Source organism: Alligator sinensis, unplaced genomic scaffold (genome assembly GCF_000455745.1).
Source record: "Alligator sinensis unplaced genomic scaffold, ASM45574v1 scaffold1094_1, whole genome shotgun sequence".
NCBI lineage: Eukaryota > Metazoa > Chordata > Crocodylia > Alligatoridae > Alligator > Alligator sinensis.
In genome coordinates, this window is record NW_005842562.1 from 656,525 (window position 1) to 663,716 (window position 7,192).

General features: G+C 43.8%; 1 protein-coding gene across 1 annotated transcript in view; it reads left to right on the forward strand.

Moving 5' to 3' along the window:
- The first annotated feature begins 997 nt into the window (after nt 1-997).
- Nucleotides 998-7,192, forward strand: part of MSANTD1 (Myb/SANT DNA binding domain containing 1) — a 49,175-nt gene continuing 42,980 nt past the window's right edge. Inside the window, exon 1 of the mRNA XM_025214079.1 lies at nt 998-1,016. The gene's annotated coding sequence lies outside the window, so the exon portion shown is untranslated. The remainder of the gene's footprint in view (nt 1,017-7,192) is intronic.

Genomic DNA, 7,192 nt, shown 5'->3' on the forward strand with positions numbered 1-7,192 from the left:
GAGCCTTCCTGTGGTGTCCTTCCATAGTGAGTTTTGGCAGGGAATCAGGAACACAGCATGCGGATACAAACAGCTGCTAGGTGGATTTAGCAGACTGCCAAGCTAGTAGCAAACTTTGAGCAGTAAGGCTGGGGTTCTGGCAGGGAACTGCCAGCAACTTACACTGTAGCTTTTCTGAGACCGGTTGTTTCTGATCCAGGGCCAAAAGCACTCTGCTTCTGGAACAAAAGCAAACTAGAACCCATTTATTCAACACAGCTCTCATGCTTGCCACTGAAATGGGGTAGAAGCTGGTTCGGCTGGAAACTTGTGTAAGTTCCAAACTCCATTTTTTGCCTAATACAGTTTGAGTGATGGGGGGATGGCATTTTCTTCACACATTTTTATATTAGTTTTTTCATTCCCACTGGCATTCCTCAAAGGACTACAAAAATGGCAGTGTTAACTTTTTTGTTGAGGTGAGATTAATAGGCCTGAACATCTAGGGTACTATAAGTATATGGCAAATACACTGGTTTTATCTCTCTTTCCATGCTGCCAGGGGTGTTCTTCCATTTTCCTGTGATGTAAAGAAGCAGTGCTGAGCATTAACATCTTATACTTTCTTAAATACCAATCTTGACTAATATTGATTTAAAAAATTTTTTTTTTTTAAACTGGTTTATGTTATGGCGAACTATAATGATCTGTTTACTGATCTATATTCTTTGTCAGATTTAACTCTGAAGAAGAAATATTTGTGTTAACATTAAAAGGATGGTTTTATGTGCACTACAAGTATTTTAAAATATACCAGGAGAACAAACATGAGCAGTAAATCTTTATAACTAACACCACTAAGGAAGCAGGATCAAGGTCAGTTCTCCTAAATCAGAAATCTGGAAACCATTGCTAGGGAAGTGGCCAGTTTTCATTGTAATCTTATTTATTGCTTACTTTTCAGAAAAAGAACATAGCTGGTATCCACATATCCTATGACTGTTCCATGTGGTAAGAACTTGCAAACAACTTTAAGAGTAAGCAAACCTCTAAGATTATTCTAATCCTTTTAAGATAAAAATTCAAACAGGAAGGTGTGATGTGTCTCCTTTGTAACTGAAGCCTTTGTTCTATGTGTATTGCATCCTTAAATTTCCAAGGAATACATATGGTTCAGCTAGTCCAGTATCCTGTCTGTCAACTGCTAGTGCCTGACACTTTTGATGCAGGTAATTGTAGAACATAAGGAAAGTTTCTTCCTACCACAATTAGGCACGTTGTGAAAGGTTTATAACCGTACATGGCTAAGGATTTTGAAGTTTGAATCTAATTATTGCCAGTATAAATGTTTACTCCTGAATGCTATCTCCTAGCAGTGATTTACTTATATTTAGCATATTCAAGGATATGTATACGTTTCCCTTCCCTCTATTTGATTTAGCGTCTCTCTTGTCCTCTCTTGCCAGACAATGATGGTGGTCCCCATTTCTCCACTTCACTCTGGCATCTACCTCTGTGACTTTTCCTAGTTTTATCATTGAAAAAAATGTCCATGCTGACCTGGACTGCTGAGGAAGATTTAGTGGGGGTGCAATGGTGCAGTCCACCCCTTTGATTCCTGGTCCACCCAAAGTATAAAATCAACTGCTTAGCAGTGGCAGCAGCATTTCTATTCAGGCACCAGTGAGGGAATCAATTGACTTATGGCTCATTGTAATCTGTATTCCACAAAGGTCTCTCCTTTTTTAATGGTCTGGATGCTCCACTAATCAAGCTAACCTTTCTTCTGCAACTCTGCTGTCTGTTAGTGGCTGTCAGTAATTTTGCTCCTATTTCATAGCCCTGCAGACCTGTTTTTAGCTCTAGGTGAAAACATGAACTCAGGTGTGGAAATAACTTCCAGTAAAGCACTGGATGCACTGTCAAGATGTTCAAGAAGGCTAGATTTTGTTTTTTTATGAACCTGAAAAAGATATACATTTAATTCTAATAACTACAGAACTAAGGAAAGAACATCTTTTGATGATTTTTTGCCTAGTTTGTTGTGTTTTTTATAATATATGATGAAGCAAATTAATGCACGTTGCAATAACATTGTATTGGCATTTGCTGCAATCTTAAACTAAATACAAGGTCATTGTTAGAGTTGGTCAGAAAAATTCTAACAAACTTTTTGTTTTGGTCAGAACTTGCCGATTCAGTAAAGCTAGAACTTTTTGCAGGGATGGCTCGGTTTTGACAAATTCCCAGGAGAACCATGCCTGGGGTTTGTAAACCTTTGTGGTTTCTACCAGGTTTACCTGGCCAGATCTTCAGGAAACCACTTGGCAGCCGTGATTGGTAGCCTGAAAAACCCCTGTGGGTCATGGCTCCCAAGCAACCATGCTCACAGCTCTTGGCAGGCTGAGGCTCCTAAGGTTTCCACCAGAATAGCCTTTGAAGGGCCTGCAATCCCTTTTGCAGAGAATGTCAACACCTTGTGTTTGCGTTCTGAATTGCAATGAAACTCAATTTTGAAATATCAAAATCCTTTGCAAAACAACTTTTCTGCCAAGCTTTTAGCATTATTTAGTCTCATTCCAGGTGTTGTCAAAGACTTACTTCTGTTGGAAGATTTGCTTATTTATTTTACATTTAGACAGAACCTGATTTAACCATGGTGTGCTCAGTAATTGTATTCATCACTTGTCCTTCCCCCTTTGTACCCTTTCTGCTGCTTTTATTTTCCTTGTGTTGCTTAGATTGCAGACCCTTTGATGAAGGGTCTCTGTTTTTTGTGTAGGGTAGCTACCATATGTCTAGGAACAATAATTTATTTGCCTACCAGCTTTCATCCCTGAGAAGCTATTAGGGTTATGTAAAAGTTGCGTTTTCTGGTCCGCATATAGTCTTACAGTCTTGACCTGGGAGCTTTGGGTTCACAACCTTGAGTTTTTCTTGAACACCCCTCTCCCACTGTCCTGGTCAGTGAGACTAGCTGACTGACACAGGCTGTGCGCTTTAGGATACTACTTGATGGCAGCTCTGACCTGCAAGGCTCCTGTCTTCCTGAGAAGTCTGGCAGGTCTCCAACCCTCCCATGTAATGACACTTTATTGACAGCAATCTGCCATCTTTTAAAAAGGCAAGAAAAGTGACCCTACCTCTCTACAGTTTTTAGCAATAGTGGGAATGTGCCTTCCATCTCTGCAGTAAATCTTCCATCCTTGCACTGCACAGCATTCAGACCATGTAAACACCAAGAAAAGACTTCTGCAAGAAGCCTTTAAGAAGTGGCAACTTTATCATTCTTAATAGTATAAGGGGAGGATACCAGTCATCTCTAGGACATGTAAGGACGGTGTGTGTGTACCACTTCTGATGTGGAATACACTAAATTTGAACAGCGATGGCATTTTTGGGGGCCCACATCTCTGGCTTGGGTACATTTTTCTTGCCAACTCATTCAAGGGTATAAAGGAATATGTGGGCTAAATCATCCTTTAGTTTATTCACAATAGCGAATCAAGGTACTAGAACTCTGGAGCATCCACGAAGGAGGACAGATTGTGGAATAGGTACATGTAACGTATTTTTGAGAATCCCAGTTCTATCTCTGAGTCATTGTCCACATATTTACTCATCTGGCTGGTTAGCAAGCAATGACCTTATCATCTGGATGTGTGTTCAGTGTCCACTTCAATAGTGGTTGCAAGACAGCTTTGTTAAAGCAGGCACTGCATCTTAATGATGCTTCAGGTAAGGAATAATTCTGGTTGCATTTGTAGACTGAATTCCTGATAGAGATCCTCCATATTTTAGAAATGGAAAAGTTCCCAAGAGAGGCTCCAGAACCTGCCTGATCTCTAATAGAATGGAGTCTAATTTGTAGAAGTGCATATGAGATATTTTATAGGAGTTTCTACTATACACAGTGTTTGGATGGCTATAGGATGACTTTTAACCCTGTCTGTAGTGGTTAGAAACTGTCTGACACCATTTTTTTAATGGCTTTATTTTGTTCAAATAGTAGACTAGAGTCTTGCCAGTGTCTAGGTTGTGATGTTTAACTTCCTCTGGGCTAGAGTGACGCTTCCGTTAAACTAGAAGGTGGATCACTTGGTTCACTTGAAAGTCACAAAGGGCATTTATACACGTACCTTTGTCTGCTCCGATGTGCTGGAAATCCATCGTGTCAGAGCAGACTCGATTAAAGGAGTCTGCGGAGCATGCAAGCTGATGTGCCTGGCACTGCATCGCAGACATTTGTATAAACTGTGAAATGTCCATCAGTGCACAGAAAACAGCGGTGGTGAGCTTTTGAACTAAAACACCTTTGATGTGTTTTTATCGAAAAGTGTGCCACCACCATTTTCTCAGCAAGTGTGTACAGTGGCACATGCATGTGTACAAATACCCAAACAGCCTTAGGCAAAATTTTACGGATGGAGTCTATTGTGAATGAGAGGGGGCATGAATCTTTGCTATTTGAGCTGATTTTTACGGCTTCTAAAAAGGTGGTCTTGTAGACAGATGATATACAGAACAGAGTCTTTTCATGTCCTGCCACCATAATTATAGATTTCTCCAGTGTTAGGCATGTAATATGGTCAAATGTATTGGCATGGCTAGGTCTTCTATGGTGCAGACTTCCTTCAGGAGTCATCAGACCAAGTGATGTTCAATGGACTGAGTCACTGCAGTGATGAAAAGCCCTGCACGTTGTCTTTTGACCTGCCGACCATAGTTCAAAGGCTGTTTAAACATGCCCAGAGCAAACTATTTGTAGTAAGAGCATTCTTGCTGAGGGACCCTGTCAGATTCTCTGAAATCTCTTGCACTGGTACTGAGTCTGTAGTTGCAAGAGCACAGGTATGCATTTCAGAGAGGGGGTAACATGTTGGTTTGGGCTAGAGACAGACATTACACATAAACTGGTTTAAGTGAACAGAAACTGCTTTAAACTTGTAACAGAACAGAAGTTCAGTGCAGCTAAATCAGTTTCAAAATGGCTGAAACCAGTTTGAGATGAACCTGGTTGAATATAGTAATTGTTAGTCCCTCGCTCGGGCGCTATGTATTTCCCTATCGGCTTTGTCAGCTTTTTTGGATTCACAATCCTAAACATTTACTAATAAAAGGCAATCAGTCTAAACTGATTGAGCTCAAAATTATGCAATGTCTGTCCCAGACCCTTTCCTGGTTTAAGTTAAACCAGAGTCCCCCTGCATCCCGGCATGCTCTCTGGGCTGGGCTTTCTGCTTCAGCAGAGCTGGGCTAGCCTCTCCCCTCTGCTCTCCAGTTGGAGCAGGGGCAGGCAGGGACACACAGGGGCAGGGGTCTGGCCAGACACTGGCCCCGGAAGGGAGCAGGGAAGAAGTTTATTCTCCTACTCCCTCCCCTCTCCCACCAGCATGGACCTGCACTTCTCCATGCTGGCTGCTCCAGCGGTGGGGTATGGCCAGCCCCGGCAGTAGCCTTGGCTGAACTGTCTTGGAAGGGGTTTAATTCCCCCTTCCCTGTCCCACTGGCAGGGACCCAAGCCAGGTCTGCTGGATGCTCCCCCCTCACTGCTGTAGTGGCAGGGCTGGGCATGGCCAGAGGCCAGCCAGCATGGCCCCCCACCCCCACTCCCTAAGGGGCCCAGCTGGCCAGCATCTGGCTGTGTCCTTTTCCCCCTGCTGCAGCAGTGAGGGGGGAGGGCTCTTGATGGGGGCAGCAGCCCCTGTCATGGGGTCAGGGAGAACAAGCCCCTTCTTGGTGGGGGTGCACACTGCAGGGTGGGCAGAGCTGCGGCGGACAGCGTGCAGCAGCACAAGGGTGGGTACAGCAAGATGCTGGGCAGGAGGGCCCCTTGGGGGGCTAGGGAGGGGGGTTATTCCCTCTCCCTCTGGCATCCAGTGGAGGGGGCAGTAGGGGGTTTATTCCACCGCTTGCCCCAAGCAGGGAGGGAGTGGTGGTGGTGGCAGTTGGGGCAGGCAGACCCAGCTGTGGCCCTGACGGGGTGAAGAGGGGAATAACCCCTCTCCCCGCTACCTCTGCCTCAGGGGCCATGCTGGCTGGTGTCTGGCCATGCCCAGCCCTGCCACTGCAGCAGCAAGGGCAGAGCGCTTGGCAGACCTGGCTTGGGTCCCTGCCGGTGGGACAGGGAGTGGGGCATTAAACCCCTTCCTGGCCAGTTCAACCAAGACTACTGCCCAGGTTGGCCACCCCCAGCTCCCAGCACAGCTTCCCTGAAGCTGAGGGCACATTCTAGCGCCTCCCAGCTCTAGGCAGGTTAGACTAATCTGCAAAGATTGAATCAATTCAGGCTCCAGCTTTTTGAATGTCTGTTTCTAGCCCTGGTGACGAATCAGTGCAGAGTTATCTGATGCAACTCACTGGCCCATCAGGTAGCTCTTGGTTGAGAAGTATGACTGGGAGCAGATATATAATGGAATTTATGCTTTGATTTTTGCATGTCTTTGGGAAGGAGACATGTCTGCAGTCACCTTGAGAACACCCTTTCCTGTGATGATTAGACTGTTGTAGTCTTAGTTGCTGTTCTTAACTCAGCGATGATTGAATGTAACTATTTTAAGAAAGAGCAAGTGCTATATTCTGGAGTAGATGCACATATTACTAAAACACTGGGAGAGATGTATAGACTGGGTATTTATCCCTCTGTGGTTTAAAGACCATATGGAGAGTTTCAGGAGGAAAAGACTGACATAGGGTTTCCTTACTTTTTTTTTTTTAACCTATTACCAAAACAAACAAATACAAAATGAGTGAGCACTTACTTGGAATGTGTGCTTCACCAATGGAGAAGGGGTACTTACGTCTCATTAATACAAATGGTGGCCTCAGAAGAGGGACAGATTTTGAATCCTGGAGACTTGGATTCCTTCATAATTGAACAGTTCTGGTATGATGGAGGGAATTTTTTAAGAACAGATGTTAAACTAAATTATTGGAACTATGCTAGACTAGTAATTCTGCTAATAAACCCCCTAGTAACTAAAAGAGAAGTAGAATTTAGCAGTGCACAGAAAAGCAGATGCTGCAGGGATTCATCCTGGCTCGCATGGGTAGTAAGAAGAATTGAGGTATGACATAAACACAGGTCCTACAGACACTGTTGTACAAAATAATTTGATTGTATGCAAAACGGTGTATGAGCACCAGAAATAGAATATATGTGGACAGTCACATGAAGAACTTGTCCTTGTTGCCTACCATTCCATCCTTTCCC